Source organism: Pituophis catenifer, unplaced genomic scaffold, assembly GCF_029215685.1.
Source record: "Pituophis catenifer annectens isolate HBS135680 unplaced genomic scaffold, rPitCat1.0.hap2 SCAF_2, whole genome shotgun sequence".
NCBI lineage: Eukaryota > Metazoa > Chordata > Lepidosauria > Squamata > Colubridae > Pituophis > Pituophis catenifer.
In genome coordinates this window covers 19009957-19029048 of record NW_027256882.1, presented here as the reverse complement: position 1 = coordinate 19029048, position 19092 = coordinate 19009957, and the positions used below count along the sequence as shown (strand labels likewise).

The window sequence follows — 19092 nt, the reverse complement described above, 5'->3', positions numbered from 1 at the left end:
TCCATTTGCTATGGGTGTATTACTTGGAAGGCTGACAAGTACTTTGGGCAGTTTCAGGTTGCCACCACATGCCTTTAATCAAAGCATATATTTCTTTGCTAAAGGAGTCTCATTGACTCTCTTTGCTATGTTCTTCATTCTGTCAGAATATTCATAAACTGGAATAGAGACATGGTAACAAGGTCAGCCAATGAATAGGCATAGCAACTGGCTCAACCAATGAGGGCTGTTTTGGAAACAGAAACTTAAGCAAGAAGATTGGGCATGGCTTAGCAAACAAGTCTGGTCTAGTCTGTCTGCAACGCTGAACTGAAAACTGTTCTCTCCTCTGCTGTTGGTATTGTATATTTATTTCATGTGTTATTATGGATATTAATATTATGGATATAGAATAATATGGAATATAGATATAGAATAATATTATGGATATAGAATAATATGGATATAAAACTCTGACACATTCTAATTGATGTGTTGGGGGGACTGAGAAGCCTTATGTAATAATCCTTTGACTGCTCCATCACTTCAGGTAATGTCTTTTTTGGTCAACCTCAGGTAACTCCTGGGTTTGTGTCTCCTGTGACCACAGGTTCTGCTGGAGTCTCTTCTTTAAAGTCATTGATGAGTCTTTGCCCATGATGAGGAGAGGAGAGGAGAGGAGAGGAGAGGAGAGGAGAGGAGAGGAGAGGAGAGGAGAGGAGAGGAGAGGAGAGGAATCAGGAATTGGGACTAAGGCAAACTTCCTATCAGGCTTCAAATGGTGTTTTTGCTGTTACAACTATTATCACTTCTCAGCTTGCCAACAGACTATGGGGGGAAGGAAGGGAGGATAGAACGAAGCTCCAGACATCAACATGACAGCTATGGGTACCAAGGACATTTTGGCAGGTGTTTACCAGGACCGAAAAAGACTTTCTCACAACAATACTAGAAGTCTCCATTGGACAATATGACCTGGCCTAATAGCAGGGAGGGAGAACTTGAACTTTAACTATATGGGATTGCGCAGGCAATAGTTAGATCTGGTTTTGCCCTCATCTTTGTCGATATGATGTACTCATTAAAGTTTTGCATTAAGAGATTGGATCATCTCAGCCACGTCCTTCTTCACCGTATGGGAAGATGGCTCTCTTTTCTGTTCGTTCAAAAGGGTCAAATGTATTTTGATGTCCTCACTGTCAGGTTTCGGTGCTATCTTGAATAAACTTCATTCTCAAGCGCAAGCTGTCTAATGAATCATTTTTATTTTAAGAATAGCGGAATCCGACATTTCTGATTCAAATTGCAGCCAAACTGGCCCCTCCTTCCAACCCCCTCCTCTTCCGCTCTCCAACCCCAATGTCCCATTGGCCATCATACAGATCCATCTCTACATCCCGGCACGTTCTTTTCACAGGAATGTAGCCCCCATCCTCGTCTCCCAGGAAACACTATCTGTAACATACAAAACTAGGTAAAAGTTCATCTCAGCTTCTGCTTCATTTCTGCTTCATCTTGTTATGTCAGCGCTGGAAGAAAACCTAATTTGGAATGCTGACACTCACTCCATATCCAATTCACCTTCAAGGGTCACTCCACCTAATATTTCTTTCTCCATGGCATAAATAGTGTTTTTCTACTTCAGCTGCATAAGATACACTGAGTGAACATTCACGTGAACTTCACTCCATTGTAGACTGGTTCTCTTTGGTGCCTTTAAGTGCTGACAAAAGGCTGGGCTCCAATTTTCAATAGGTTCATCAGCAGAAGGATAAAATAGTGGAACTGCCTTCCTTCCTTCCTTCCTTGAATCCTTTTTTCCTCCATCCTTCTCTCACAACAAGTTCATTGATAAAATGGTGTCATTAAAAAAGAAAAATAATATTAAGCTGTTCTAGCTGGAAGGAAATGAAGAAAAATATTGAATTAATCTACACACAGTCATTCACACCAAAAACAACTGTACCAAAACAATGAATTTTATGAAAGGACATGTTAAAGGGGGATCCTATTCTTGCTCTTTTTCAGATGCAGACAAATGTATCCAATGTCCAGAAGATCAACATCCAAACACCAATCGAGTTCGCTGTATTCCCAAAATGAAAAGCTATCTTTCTTATAAGGAAAATCTGGGGATCATCCTGACTGCCATTGCTTTGTTCCTCTCTTTAACCACAGGCTTTGGTTTGGGGATCTTCATTAAATTCATGGAAACTCCCATTGTCAAAGCCAACAACCGGGGCCTCTCCTACATTTTCCTGGCCTCCATGCTGCTTTCCATCTTGACTTCCTTCCTGTTCATTGGTCAGCCAAGGAGAATAACCTGCCTCCTCCGACAAACAGCCTTCAGCATTATATTCTCAATTGCCATTTCTTCAGTCTTGGCCAAAACCATCACAGTGGTGTTAGCCTTCTTGGCCACAAAACCAGGAAATAAAGTGCAGAGATGGTTGGGGAAGAGCTTGGCCAACTCCATTGTCCTTTCTTGTTCCAGCCTCCAAGTTGTCATCTGCAGCATCTGGTTGGGAACTTTTCCTCCATTCCCTGACTCTGACATGCACTCACAACCTAGAGAGATCATCCTACAATGCAATGAAAGCTCTGTCACCATGTTTTATGTTGCCCTTGGATACATGGGCTTCCTGTCTGCTGTCTGCTTCACGGTGGCTTTTCTGGCCAGGAATCTCCCTGGTGCCTTTAATGAAGCCAAGCTGATCACCTTCAGCATGCTGGTCTTCTGCAGTGTCTGGATGTCCTTTCTGCCTGCCTATTTGAGCACCAAAGGGAAATACATGGTGGCTGTGCAGGTCTTCTCCATCTTGGCCTCCAGCAGTGGTTTGCTGGGCTGCATGTTCATCCCCAAATGCTACATTATTATTTTTAGGCCAGATCTGAATACCAAAGAACATTTGATGTCAAAATAAAATTGGAAAAAAAAAAGATTTTTATAAATCTATTATTTTTCAAAGGGGTCAATTATTAGCTTTGAGTAACAGGTTTTGATAATTTAATATTCATTCATTATTTATTTATTAAACCCGAATGCTGTCCATCTTAGCTAGAGCTACTCTAGGTACTTTACAATCAAGAAAGAAGAAGAGGAAAGATTAAAACAATAAATAGTAACACTAACATTGGTTTAAAATGGACAAAGATGGGATGGAAGGGAGCAAGATGCACATGGGGAGGATATATTCCTCTTATTCCTAAAACTACTCCTATTTATTTTCCTCTACATTCCTAAAGAAACTAATAACAATAGCAGTAGTACTTAGACTTATATATCGCTTCACAGTGCTTTTACAGCCCTCTCTAAGCAGTATACTGAGTCAGCATATGGCCCCCAACAATCTGGGTCCTCATAATATACCAAGTCTCATTTTTAATCACAATAATGTGGGTTAAATCAGTTTCCAGATGAATAGAATTTTTTAGTAGGCTAGTGGAGACATAAGGAATGTGGCCTTGAAGCTCATAGTGACCTATAGTAAGTTATTCTGTGTTGGGTGCTCAAACATTGGAGGTTTTAAGACAGACAGTTGCATGAAATGGTATAGGGTTTCCTGCCTCAGCAGGGGGTTGGAATGCTAGTTAGAATGCCAGCATCTAGCTAATTTGTGATAAATTTAGGTAAATTCACACAACACCCTTAATCCAGTAAAGTTAACTTTTACATTGCCTCATGTGCCATGCCAAAATATGTAAACAAGATGGCTTATTGTGTGTCATCTTTCAAAACTATATTAACACCGGAAGCTTCCACGCTGCCACCTTCTTGCGCTTGGGAAAGTAGAAGGGGGGATTTAGTAGAGAGATTGTAGTTAGACATAATAGCATTCTTCTTTTCAGTCAAGGTCAGGGTGTTCCTGCATCTGGAGGAGGAATGGTTACAGTGGTGGCTCAAGTTGGGACGGATGGTGATTGGGCCATGTTATGGACTGATGGGTGCAGGGGCTGGATTTGGGGTTTTGATTTATTGAGGGAAAACCTGGAACTCTCAGATTCAGGTTTTCCCAGATGTGCCAGTTTACCTATTCCAATAAATGAAAGATTTTGAGATGAAGCTTGTCTCGGAGTCTTTAATTGGAGTTGGGTTGTTCGGGAACGCTGATATTAACCCGAATCTCAACACTGTGATGATCTACTTCCCACATTACACAGGAAAGGGATAGATCACCACCTACCAGAACATGTGAAATAGGGTAAACATGTTTTAAATTCACAGTTAACATATACAGAGGCTCTATGGCCAACCAAGAATGAGACCCCTGTTCCTTAAAGGTTCCTTTTTGGTATAGAAGGGAGAAAAAAGCTGCTTTTACATTGATTCCCTCTAAGCCCAATTCCTTTGCACCACCTGAAAATATTTAGGACCATCTGTGGACAGTGCCAGGTTGATATGTGTCCAGCTTGCTAAGACCACTACGGAAATGCCTGTAAAAAACCTGGATGTCATTAAAATGAACTTGACCCATTAGTCAGTTTATGGCTCTACCAGAGTTTATTGCAGAAAATCAAATCCAGAAAGCACACACAGATAACTTAGCAGGATTCATTAACTTCTTTATATGAAGATAAATGTACAATACCAATATAGATTCTTCTTCAACGTAGTAGCAGTTACAAGCAAAACATATAGGCATCAGTACAGCAGAGATGCAAGTCCATATTTGTTTCATTTCAGAGCTGAGCTTCATAAATATAAAAAGAGCCTTATTGACTTCCGGTTTGGCGTTGTGGCAAGACAGTCGGGGAAATAGCGGGCTCTGATGAGCGCCACAAAAACCCCGGCTGCCAAACCGCTGCCGATGGGTCTTTGGACCGGAACCGGCCTGCAGGGATGGGGAAGAAAAAGATGCACCTCAGACAACCAAGAGGAACAGGCAAGTTCCTCGGAGGTCAGAGGGAACTCTCCGTGAGTCAGCGGTGGGGGGAGGCAGCCATGGCGGCTGCCACGAAGCTGGGACAACTGGACTAAGTGTAGAGCTGGAGGAAGAGAGAAACAGAACGGAGGTTTTTTTGAAGCTGGGTGAGTGACAACCAACTCAGGCTTGAATAACAACAAGAGAAACATCTTACAACTATAAGACCCCTAATTTCAAAATCTTCTTTGCTCCCATGCTCCTTAGCTGCTATTACACTTTGTTTTGGAAATTGATGGTTATAATAACTTGGATATTGTTTGAATACCTATAACAATTGTTATAATTTGAATATTTGCAATAATATACCTATGAAAGTAAAAGATGATTATGCTGGGATTACAGTGAGAAAAATAAATATAATTATACTGGGATTAACAGTAAGTAAAATGATTACACTGGGATTAACAGTGAGAAAAATATAGATGATTACACTGGGATTAACAGTGGAATAAAGATGATTACAGTAAGAAATTAACAGTATTAACAGTAAGAAAAATAAAGAGGATTACACTGGGATTAACAGTGAATAAAGATGATTACACTGATATTATCACTGAGAAAAATAAAGATGATTATGCTGGGATTAACAGTGGAATAAAGATGTATTTCGTACACTGGGATTAACAGTGGAAGGATAAAAGAAAAGGTTAAAATAGAAAATTGATAGCTATAATAATTGGGATATTGTTTAAATATTTATAACAATTGTGATAACTTGAACATTTATTACCTAAGTGAAAAAGAAAAGAAAACTGAAACAATATATGATTCCCAAGCTGTAAGAATCAGTAAAAAGAGGTGCAACAATTGAACATTCATTTTTCAAATATGTAAGTGTGGAATTTCAGACCTCAGGAAAGCTAAGAGCAAAAAACAGAAATGCTAATTCAACTGCTCCAAAGAGCTCAGTGACCATCTTGCAATTCTACTGGACAAGGATGGGGCACACTATCTTCCATCAGCTCTTTATTTCAAGAAAAATTATTAGCCCAGTTCACATACAGAGAACAGTTTGGATCATTTTTCAGAGATTATCCTGTCAGAGGATGTTGAGAGTTAAAATTCCTCTTTCTCATATTTCTATATTTCTTCTGACAGTAAGATTCTCCTTTGTATTCAGATCTGGTCTGATAACAATAATGTAGCACTTAGGGATGAAGATGCAACCCAATAGACCAGCAGTAGAAGACAGGATGGAGAAGACCTGCACAGCCACCATGTATTTCCCTTTGGTGCTCAGGTAGGTGGGCACAAAAGTCACCCAGACACTGCAGAAGACCAGCATGCTGAAGGTGATCAGCTTGGCTTCGTTGAAAGCCCCAGGCAGATTTCTGGCCAAGAAAGCCACTGTGAAACAGATGGCAGCTAGGAAGCCCATGTAACTGAGGGTGATATAGAACATGACAACAGAGCCTTCATTGCATTGCAGAATGATCACTCCAGGCTGGGAGTGGAGGTCAAAATCAGGGAATGGGGGAGAAACTCCCAGCCAGATGGAGCAGATGATAATTTGGACAGCAGAACAAGAAAGGATGATGGAACTGACCAAGCTCTTCCCCAACCATCTCTTCACTTGGTTTCCTGGTTTTGTGGCCAAGAAAGCTAGCACCACCACAATCGTTTTGGCCAACATAGAAGACACAGCTACTGAGAAGACAATGCTAAACACAGTTTGTCGTAGAAAACACGTGGCTTTACTTGGTTGACCAATGAAGAGAAAAGGAGACAAGAAGCAAAAGAGGAGAGACACCAGGAGGATGTAAGAGAGGTCCCGGTTGTTGGCTTTGACAATAGGAGTTTCTCGGTACTGAAGGAATATGGTTAAAACAACTCCAGTGGTTAGGAACAAGAAAAGGGAAAAAGAGATCAGAATGATAACCAGATGATCTTCATAAGAAAGGAAGGAAATAACTTTGGGGATACATTGGAGTCTATCCTCACTTGAATATTTATCACCTGGACACTTGGTGCATTTTTCTGTATCTGAGAAACCCCAAAAGCAATTTTACTTTAATGCTCTGTATTTTCACTTTCCAATAAATGCCTTCTTGGGACAACAATTGATATTACATTATTTTCCAAGATGCATTTCATATCTCCAGAGAAGGGAGATATGATGGGAGGCTATATAGATTTCATTGCAACAATCATTTTAGGAAATCAACCTAAGATAATTTATTAACTTTCAAAGAATTCAGAAGTTCCTAGAAAGATAAACATGGAAGAACAGATTCAAACTATAAAGCAGAAGAGAGATTTTTCCAAAGCTTGCCCAATCCACCACAATTTCTTCTCTTTTATAAGCCTTTCCTTAGGTATTTTTGCTATTCTTCCCTTTATATAAGAACTGTGCATTTGGAAAATAGAAAACAGTTAAGATTCAATAGGGCTTTCAACATGTAATTACATCAAAATGTTCTGGATGGATCCACTTACACAAGGCTTCACTTACACATTTCTTCAGTGTGACCTACCTTCCTGAGTGGAAATAGTACCCTCTGGACAAGGAACACAGTCATAGCAACAAACTGGTTCTCCTTCCCGAGCCCGCTTGACAAATCCAGGACGACATTTTTCCACACATTTGGACTGAGGCAAAGGCTAAGAAGCAAAAGAAGGAATGCCAAAAAAAATGTCTCAGGACTAAGCATCCACAGAAAATTATAACATGAGATAATAAGATAAAGTAACCTTTATTGTCATTTTTTTAGCTGTGAATACACTGGCCCACATTAAAAATGAAATTCTGTTGACTTCTCCCAAAAGAAAGGAGTGAAAGAAGGAAAATAATTATTTATGAAAGAAAGTTCACAAAGAATTATGATTCCTTGTGAAGAGAAAGCCTTGGGAATTCTTCATAGGAGCAGAAGGCTTATTTCCCTATCCAAGTGGGGTGATTTTGAGGCATGGATAACTCTGGCTAGGTCTGTGTTGCTTATCTTCTCCTGCTCTTTCATGGGACACTGGGCCCACCAGGACAAGGTAATCCTAATTGTGAAGTCCCAAAGGTGCTTTTTCAAGCACCTTTGGACTTTCTTGTTTTTCTTAGAAGACGTTTCGCTTCTCATTCAAGAAGTTTCTTCAGCTCTGACTGGATGGTGGAAATGGAAGGATTTATACTCCTTGCAGACAGCTGGTCATTTGCATTCTTTTAGAGAGTCACTGAGGCCACGTGGAGGTTTGTCTGTGTCCTCAGGGTCACCATTTGCACTACTGAGGAAATAGACAAACCTCCAAGTGGCCACAATGACTCTCTAAAAGAATGCAAATTAGTTAGTTAGTTAGTTAGTTAGTTAGTTAGTTAGTTAGTTTATTTGATTTGTATACCGCCCTACTCCCGAAGGGCTCAGGGCGGTGAACAGCCACAAGATAAAAACACATAAATACAAAATTTAAAAACAGAATAAAACCAAATTAAACAATTTGGCTGAAGACAGATTTAAAAACACCCCAATAAATTAAAAACAAATTAAAATTTGTGTTTTAAAAGGGAAAAAATTAGGCCAGGCCAGCCTGATGGAAGAAAAAGGTTTTAAGAGCGCGGCGGAAGGTGCGTAGATCCGGGATCCTCTGTATCTCCGGGGGGAGCTCATTCCAGATAGTAGGTGCCCCCACAGAGAAGGCTCTCCCCTGGGGGCCGCCAGTTGACATTGTTTGGCCGATGGCACCCGGAGGAGCCCCTCTCTATGAAAGCGTACCGGCCGGTGGGAGGCTACTGGTGGCAGCAGGTGGTCCTGTAGATAACCAGGTCCAAATGACCAGCTTTCTGCAAGGAATATAAATATATAATATAAATATAAGCTGCTTGGATGAGAAGCAAAATGTCTTCTAAGAAAAACAAGAAAGTCCAGTTGCTTCTTGAAAAAGTACCTTTGGGACAACCATGACTCAGATGACTGAGAATCTCAATAGACACCTAATTCGGAAGCTTAATTTCCACTGGAGCCAAATACACTTCCATTCAGTCAACCTAAAGCTATGACTACTATAGTCCCATGAGAGCATGTGAGAGCCTCTCTTAGCATTTTCATGCAGCTTCTCCATTTCAGCATTAAGCAAAGGTGCATAAGCTTAACCCAATGAAAATAGGGAAAACAGAGAAAAGACCTCAATATTTCTCCCACCCTGTTGAGCAATATTAGTAATAATATATGATTTGGGTTGACAATAAGTTTCTGTCTTTCAAAACTTGCGAGTTTTTCTTTGATGAGATCCCCCTTGGAGAGAAACACCCAGCTCATGATCTTCAAATCAGCTGCTAAATCTCCTTTTTGGTCCAAGTACAGTTTGTAGGTGGAAAGATTGAGAAACTCATTCTTCTCCAGAAAGGGATGGAACTAGAATGGAAACATCCAGAATTTTAAAAGCAGTAAATGTGATAACTTACCTCTTTTTATCTGTTCTCATTCGAACGTTTCTTCTACAGTAGTCTAACTTGGAAATATTCTTATTTGGGAGAACAGGTTTTACAACTATCTTCAAACATGAAAAAGAAAGGTTCGCCAAAATTTGTCAATCATATATTGAAAACAGTTGCATTTAAAAAATATAACTTACGAAATTTGTCAATTACAGGAAACATTCTAGAGCAGGCCATGAATAAATTACATAAAGAGAATGTTCATAAACCCCTTGAAAAAAACCAGAAAACATGGATTTGTCAAGAAGAAAGTTGCCAGGTTCATCAGGAACCCACACTGCATAGCGGACATTAATGTAATCGAATGAGTCCAGAGATATTTCACAAGAAGAGTCCTCCAGTCCTCTGCTCGCAACAAAATACCTTATGCCACCAGACTTGAAATTTTGGGTTTAGACAACTTAGAACTTCGCCGTCTTCAGTCTGACCTAAGCGTAGTACATAAAATCATCTGCTACCAGCCAATGAATATTTCAACTTCAACCAAAACAATACAAGAACACACAATAGATACAAACTCATGGTAAACTGATCCAAACTAGACTGCAGAAAATACAACTTGAGTAACAGAGTTGTCAACGCCTGGAATGCACTACCTGACTCTGTGGTTTCTTCCCCAAATCCCCAAAACTTTAACCTTAGACTGTCTACTGTTGACCTCGCCCCATTCCCAAGAGGTCTGTAAGGGTCATGCATAAGCGCACTAATGTGCCTACCATCCCTGTCCTAATGTTTCCTTTTATTCATATCCATTTCATGTATTCATAATCATGTTTACACTTGTATCTGTCATAAAATACAAGCTTAATGAAAAATACAAATAAAATAAATAAATAAATCTTCTCCAATTGGGAATACATCCAAACAAGCTAATTCTACTTTATTGTAAGGGAACTATCAGATTACTTTTTTTTTATTTTTATATATTTTTTGTACATCAACCCATAAAACAAAGCCTCCTTAATCATTAAAACCTGACCTGTCCAAGGAAGCAATGTTGCAAAAACTAGGCCAGACTAACCTAACGGCAACGCTAGAGGCAATTCATTCAAATGAGAGACAGATTGACAAAAGAAATCCCAAAGGATTCAAATCCATAAGTATACAGAACTTAATACTCAACATTCTGCACCCAGAAACGTAAAGGAAAAGAATCTAAAGAATGTACATACTCAAATAGATATTAAAATGGACTGCCTCTGAAACTACACTACCACTAGGTTAATAGGGACACACACACTCTTTTTCACAACTCTCCCCTGCACACTTACACACAAAGAGACACACACACATACATACCCTTCCTTATAAAATTTTAGACCTCTGTAGCTACCCCCAGAAGGGAACCTCTTTGTTTTTGGAAATAAATAAATCACCTTTTTTCTACATAGCATGTCTGGATTTTATTCTGATTTGTTCTTGCTCAATCTGCTCAAATTGGGAACCCAAATTATTCTTCTGACACTATATTACACTACATTAAGAGAATATTGCTGGAATGGTTGCAGGAACTGGGTATGTCTAGTTTAATGAAAAGAAGGACTAAGGGTGACATGATACCAGTGTTCCAATATCTCAGGGGCTGCCACAAAGAAGAGGAAGCCAAACTATTTTCCAAAGCACCTGAGGGCAGGACAAGAAGCAATGGGTGGAAACTAATCAAGGAGAGAAGCAACCCAGAACTAAGGAGACATTTCCTGACAGTTAGAACAATTAATCAGTGGAACAACTTGCCTCCAGACGTTGCAAATGCTCCAACAATGGAAGTTTTTAAGAAGATGTTGGACAACCACTTGTCTGAAGTGGTGTAGGGTTTCCTGCCTAAGCAGGGGGTTGGACTAAAAGATCTCCAAGGTCCCTTCCAATTCTGTTATTCTATTCTAATATCTATCTATCTATCTATCTATCTATCTATCTATCTATCTATCTATCTATCTATCTATCTATCTATCTATCTATCTATCTCTATCATCTATCTGTAACTATCTAGCTAGCAGATATCAGATTGGGTGTCTATATGTATGTATAAGTGTATAAATGTATAAGTTAGAACCAGATATAATATAAAACTACATCTTGGTAGTTTAGCAAAATGGGCTGAAAAAAAGCTGAGTAGAATTTAAGAGAAGGAGACATACAAAGTTTTCCATGTTGAAGAAAAAAAATCAAACATATAGCAAAAAGACGAGGAATATCAAACATGATAACAATATTTATGAAAATGATCTCAAAAGACTAGTTGATTTAAAAGTGAATGTGAATCTGAGGTTGTTATGATCATGGGAAGAAAGCAAATGCATCCATAAATGCACCATCCAGAAAGTGAATGTTGTTTTTTTGGTGAGACCCCAGCTGCTCCTATTTCGCAGAAAAACAGAATCTGTTTTAGGGAATAGTAATGAAGTCAAGAAAGAGCTCAAAGGAGCTGCTCTTAGCCTTGGGGAAAGACAAGGAGAAGAGCCATGTTGGTCTACTGGAGCAAAAAATCAGAAGGAATCTTGGAGCACCTTTTCCAATTAATACAATGTCTTAGATTATAGATGGATCTCGACAGACTTGAAAACTGGGCCCTATCTAAGAAAATGAAATTCAATATGGATAAAAGTAAGATTTTATATTTAGGCAAGAAAAAAAACCCAACTCTACAGTTACAGACTAGGTGAAATGTGGCCCAATAGCAGTAACTGTGAGAGGGATCTCAGAGTCCTAGTAGAAAATCACTTAAATATGAGGCAACAGTCTGTGGCAGCAGACAAAAAAAGCCAATGCAATCCTAGGCTGCATTAATAGAGGGACAGAATCAAGATCACGTAAAGTATTAGTACCACTATGTAAAGCCTTAGTAAGACCACACTTAGAATACTGTATCTGGTTTTAGTCACCATATTGCATAGGACCTAGTTATCTTTGAGACCGCCTGCTTCTACCGACGGCATCTCATCGACCCATGCGCTCCCACAGAGAGGGCCTCCTCGGGGTGCCATCAGCCAAACAATGTAGGCTGGTGACCCCCAGGGGGAGGGCCTTCTCTGTGGGGGCACCTACCCTATGGAACCAGCTGCCCCCAGAGATAAGGAGAATCCAAGACCTCGGTGCCTTCTGCCATGCCCTTAAAACTTTCTTTTTTCAGCAAGCTGGGCTGGCTTAACATATTTTTAAATATTTTAATTGGTTTGTCATTTTAAACTGGGGCCAAATTAATATATATTCTTTTAATTGTTTTTAATGTTTGTATTGTATGTTTTTATCTGGCTGTACACCGCCCTGAGTTCCTCGGGAGAAAGTGCGGTATATAAATTCGAAATAAAATAAAATAAATTAAAAAAAATATTATAAAAATGTTATTGAGACTCTGGAAAAAGTGCAGAGAAGAGCAATAAGAGATTAAGGGACTGGAGTCTTATGAAGAATGGTTGCAGGAATTGGGTATGTCTAGTCTAGGGAAAAGAAGGACTAAGGCAGACATAATAAAAATCTTCCAATATTTGAGGGGCTGCCACAAGGAAGAGCGGGGTCAATCCCACCATCCCCAGTGGTGGGATTCAGCTGGTTCTCTCCAGATCACGTGAACCAGTAGTGGTGACTGCAGGAGGCTCTGCCTACCTGCCTGGATGTAAAGCTTCGAGACCAACTTCTGCCACCAATAGCCTCCCACCAGCCAGTTCGCTCCCACAGAGAGGGTCTCCTCAGGGTACCATCGGCCAAGTTATGTCGGCTGGCGACACCCAGGGGGAGGGCCTTCTCTGTGGGAGCCCCAGCCCTGTGGAATGAACTGCCCCTGGAAATGCATAAGATCTCTGACCTCCGGGTATTTCGTTGGGCACTCAAGACCCTGTTGTTCCGCCAGGCCGGGCTATCAACACAATAATTTTAAATTGGGTGTTTTAAATTCCTGGGGTTTTAAATTGAGCCGAATTCATTTAATAATTTTAAACTATTTTAATTGATGTTGTCTTGTGTTTTTAATAGGCTGTACACTGCCCTGAGTCCTTCGGGAGAAGGGCGGTATAGAAATAAAATTCTTCTATTCTATTCTATTCTAAAGCGCCACCATTGTGCATGTGCAGAAGGCTGTGTGCATGCCCAGAGGTGGAACGCGAGCAAAGTGCTCGTTTTAGCAAACCAGTAGGGAAGGTAAGTGCATCCCACCTCTGAGTCACCCTATCTCCCAAAGCACCAAAAGGCAAGACAAGAAACAATGGATGGAAACGGATCAAGGAGAGAAACAACCTAGGTGTCAGGTTTCAGTGCTATCTTGAATAAACTTCATTCTCAAATGCAAACTCTAATGAATCACTTTTATTTTAAGAATAGCCGAGTCCGACATTCCTGATTTCATTTTGAAGCCAAACTGGCCCCTCCTTCCAACCCCCTCCTCTTCCGCTCTCCAACCCCAATGTCCCATTGGCCATCATGCAGATCCATCTCTACCTCCCGGCACGTTCTTTTCACAGGAATGTAGCCCCCATCCTCGTCTCCCAGGAAACACTATCTGTACATACAAAACTAGGTAAAAGTTCATCTTGTTATGTCAACGCTGGAAGAGAGCCTAATTTGGAACGCTGACACTAGGACTAAGGGAAAAAAAATTTCCTAACAAAGAATTCTTTATTGGCCAAGTGTGATTGGACACACAAGGAATTTGTCTTGATGCATATGCTCTCAGTGTACATAAAAGAAAATTTTAGAAAAAGAACAATTAACCAATGGAATGGCTTGCCTTCAGAAGCTGTAATTGTCCTATCGCGGAAGGTTTTTAGGAAGAGATTGGACAGCCGCTTGCCTGAAATCATATAGGGTTTCCTGCTTGAGCAGGGGGTTGGACTAGAAGACCTCCCAGGGCCCTTCCAGCTCTTTTATTCTATGTTAGCCTGAAGAGGGAGGATACAGCAACCATCCAATAACTGAATGATGTTAAACAGAAGCTGCAGATCTGTTAACTGTTATTCCAGATGGTAGGACATGGAAAAATGAATTCACTTACAGTAGAGAAGATTTTGACTGAGAGAGAGAGAGAGAGAGAGAGAGAGAGAGAGAGAGAGAGAGAGAGAGAGAAACAATGTCTTTTACCCCATGTAAGGAAGTAAGTAAGGGAAGGGAACCCATGTTCCACTCCCACTTTCTTCCATACATACAAGATCTCTGTTGTGGGGTCCTGCAAAAGAGACTGAGGAGGTCCCCCAAAAGCTGGGATTGGGTGAGGTTTGCCAAATCCAAACCTGATCTCCCAAGAGGCATTTAAAGACCAGTTAAAATCCCAACTAGGTCACAAGAAACTCTGGTCTTTCCTTGGCCCCATTCATTTGGAGAGAGAGAAACATTCTGAAAGAGGAAGATTTTTAGTGCTGCGCCAGACGATGCTAATCATAAACCCCTATATACAGGAATTTGTTTTAAAATGCATGCATCTTTTAAAAATTAGCAGTGTTTAATATCAATCTGTTTCTGTCATAGTTCCTGCTCTTGTGGACATAATGGCCTGGGTGGTTACAGTGCAGGGGTGGGTTCTAAATTTTTTTAATACCGGTTCTGTGGGCATGGCTTATTTTGTGGGTGTGGCTTGGAGGTCATGTGACTAGGTGGGCATGGCTAGCTGGTCAGAGTCATTTTTGGAAGGTCCTCGTACTTACGACCTGACTCGTTTGTTTGCTTTTAACACTGATCAGCTGTAGGACGGCCCTTTGAAGCCCCGCGGCAAGAGTTTAAACAGTTTTTTTCCCTCTAGTCATCAGCTGGGACTCAGGAGGCAGCAATAGATTGGGGGTGGGACCAAATAAAAGGTAAGAATAACATGGGTGGGCGGGGTGTGTGGGAGAACTGGTTTGGTGACGTCATATCGTCACCGCTACCGGCTCGGCCGAACCCGACCGAACCAGGAGGAACCCAGTGGCTAAAACTGTTGGTTTCCCCTAGCACAAGGATGTTTATATACTTCCCCTCCCTCTTCTCTGGACTTTTTCTCAAAAGAAACTAAATTTGATGGATGCTTGGTAAAACTGCATACCTCCCATGGCTGCATTCTAGAGTCCCCAATCTCTCTTCGCGTTCCTTCCTTCTCCTGAATACCGAGGAATATGCAGCATTCAAGGCATGGGCCAGAGTCTTAATAATACTGTAAAAAGAGTGGAAATTAGAGATCCAGACCATGTTCTTTTTCTTTTGGGTCTCCAGTGGCGCTTTTTGAGTGCATCTCTTCCGTCCTTTGATGGAAAAGATGTGCTTTGAAAAAGAACAGAGAAATGACTGATCTCCAAAGGGTGGCTCCACGAAGATACTATGTTCAAAGCCTTCCATTATTGGCCGTTTCTTTTCCTCTAAAGCAATGGTCCAGATGCTATTCACATATTTGAGATGTCTGTTGTATTCCAGTGGAAATAGTCCAATGAGTGTTGTGATCCAGACTTTCCCTTCAATGGGTCCTGGCAAATGCGTAAATGTTAAATGAAAAAGAATAATCCTCTCCAAAATAGTACCATATTCTATATAGTGAAGAAAGACATTGACTTGTCTCCACTTAGAAAGGGCATCCACGAGGGGTGCTGTATGTCCAGTTGTTGAGAATTGTTGTGATATAGCCACACAAATTCCATTCTTGACAAGCAAAGGAATAAAAGTCCTCATGAAATCATCTCCATTTTCTGTGTCTGAAGCAAAGACACCAATCAAGGTCCATCTGAAATGAAGGAGCACTTGGACAATTCCTGGATAGAAGACCCCTCTTTTGGGGAAAAGCCAGTGATAAAACGGCAATTGACTTTTATCATGCAGCGACTCTTGAAATAATTCAAAACTAATCTGAAAAAGCAATGAAGAACCCTATGTTATATTTGCGGTCAGTTCAATTCCAAAATATTAGCTTCAAAGAAATCCAATTTAGTTGTAATAAACATATTCAAATAATTTATTGTTGGTTAGTCAATAACCCATGTCAAGATACAGAATTGATGGGCTGTATGCTAAAATAAAGCCAGGTCATGTCACACACTTGAAAGTAAATCAGGAAGCCTGTAATTGTGGAGTGTGTCTGGCAAGAACAAAGAATGCTTATCTATAGGAAATATGCATCTGTAAATCTTGTAACAATTCTGGGTAGTTAGAAAGCTGACAACTTGCAGATCTCAGCTAACAATTAGGAATAGTGATGGCCTGCAGCCAATAAAATGTGTATTAGATACTGTAATTCCTGGGGCACTTATTAGCCAAGGTTTAGGAATAGGGACAGCTAGAGACCAATAGAACGAATTGTAGAATTATTACTAAAATGTTTATTAGATGATATTTCTTATTAACTCGCCTTGTCCCACCTTTTCTTTTAGTGAAAATGTATAAAGCTTTCTTAATTCTTTGTTCTTGCTTCTTGGCATTTTGGCCAGGAGCCCTTTTCCTTGGAGTACTCCAATAAAAAGCAATCAAAAAACCTGCACCTCGTGTCCGGCAACCATCATTGGCTTCGGCACCAGGCTCAGACCCAAATTGGGGACAACAGAATCATGACACTTACAATGGACATGGTGAAAAGCAGTTCTTTGGTTCCAAAGTAAAGAGATGGTTGGATCTATCACATACCAATAAATCACCCCATTCAATTTACCTATATAAAAATACACATTACAGACCTGAGGGACTTTGTAGATGCCTCCTAATGTTGACATCTGGAAGGAGATGTCATTGGTAGCTGCATCAACAAGAGCCAAAATGTTGTCCTTCCTTCCACAGTTGTAGTTGGGAATATTGGCTTCTCCGGTAGAGAGCACGTCCAGCAAGGCATCTGAAGTCACAAGTCTGTTCAAATAGTTGTCATGGATGTTGTAGCCAAGAGTGAGATTTCGCAGAACCCTGGGAGTTTTGTTGATCACTTGAATATTAAAAATGTAGCGTAGTATTCTAAACTTATCAAAAGGTAAACTAATGGGAAAAAAATGTTCAAGTTATTATCATTATAACTAACAGCAACAACAAAATACTTTTTTGAATTAAATCTCCTTCATCTTCACAAGCCTTCTGAGTCTTAAGCCAATACTTCTCCAAATCCAGAGGCAAATAAATACCATTTTACCATTTAATTACCATTGACCAATATTTTTTGGTCTTTACCAATAATTACTATTAATTAATTACCAATAATTACCATTTCATTTGAATTGAATGCTGGGGAGATGGAATGGAGATAGTTTTCCATTAGGGTTAACAATCACAAATAAACCATTATTTATAGCAGAACTAATTTTCATCTGCCCGGTAACCAGGATTCAAAATAATTTAATCATTAAAGTAGAATCATCATAATAAGCAGAGGCTGTTTCATAAATGACTCAGGAAAGCAATTTATTCTCTGTTCCTATAAGGATCAGGCATTGAATATAAATGAGCAAATATAAAAATATGGACATGGGCTGGGCAGAGGCAGCTGTAACTCATGAAAAAGCTATTTTAAACTAAAGCATTCAAATGATAATTTAGGATTGAACCAGGAAAGTTATAGAATCTGGACATTTTCAGGGTTTTTTTTTCCTGCTCCACCTTTGAATTTGAGATTTTTCTTAAAAAAAAATAAGACAAACAAAGAAGGAATGGAAATCAAAATGATTCAAGAAATTAAACAGGCCCTGCAATATAGACATAAGTGAAATAAAAAGAATGGGAGTGTTAGAACTGCAAATGGAGAGAATGCAACACCATCACACTGAATGACTTACGTGTCAAACTGACAATAAGGAGCCAAGTTGAAAGGCAACACTGCTGTATGCATTATTTTTGTTCCAGTGGTGATGACACTAATTGTATGGTCTCCTGCCCTGTAATAGTTCCATGTTTTTTTCTCATCCTGGAGCTCAAAATTCAATGGGCACTTAATTGTAAGCTTCCCAGATATTGGCTGAGGTACCAACAGCATCAGAAGTAGAAGCAGAAGGTCCATAATTTATGGAACTGTTTCTAAATAAGTACCAAAAAAAAAAAGAAAAGAAAAGAAAAGAAAAGAAAAGAAAAGAAAAGAAAGAAAGAAAGAAAGAAAGAAAGAAAGAAAGAAAGAAAGAAAGAAAGAAAGAAAGAAAGAATTAGATTATTTCTAAGCACCTTCACAATATGGACCTTATAGTGGCTTTATGATTCAGACAGAGACAAACCAAGCTGCACCCGGAAAGGAGAGAAAGTACATTCAAGAGCACAATCCTTGTCTGTCTCAAAACCTGTGCCACAATGTGTGTGGCTGAGGCATTTATCCTTTACTGATGCAGTAAAGGATATTTTAAAGCATTCATCCTTTACTGATGCAGTAAAGGATATTCATTTTGCTTCAGTCTGATGTTTACCTCAGAAACAATCACTGGAGATGTAGCAGTAGAAATCTCAAAAGCGAAAATTGTGAATATTGCAGTGAGAAGCAGCTTCTTCTCTGGGGATCTTAAGCTTCTTCATGGCTCCATTTGCAGAGGAGTAGCTGGAGAAAAGCGTGTTAGTGAAAAATCAGAACTCTGCCCCCCAGGGGCACTCTTCTATTTTTTTTTTTAATTCATAAACATTTTGAATATAGTGTATTGTCAGAGCTTATCATTTACAAAAGAAAAACAAAGAAAAGGCATTAAAAAGTATTAACACACATATTGGTAACAGTAGTAATAATGTAACAAAGTAATTTAACTTAACTTCTCTTTATATTGGCTTATTTATACTGCGTAATGGGGTAAGCTTCCATTACTTGTCCCAGCTTCTGCCAACTTAGCAGTTCGAAAGCACGTAAAAAATGCAAGTAGAAAAATAGGGACCACC

At 39.7% G+C, this 19092-nt stretch overlaps 1 pseudogene; it reads right to left on the bottom strand.

Moving 5' to 3' along the window:
- Positions 1-5976: 5976 nt before the first annotated feature.
- On the bottom strand, positions 5977-18241 carry LOC139309295 (vomeronasal type-2 receptor 26-like; annotated as a pseudogene).
- Between the last annotated feature and the right edge of the window lie 851 nt (positions 18242-19092).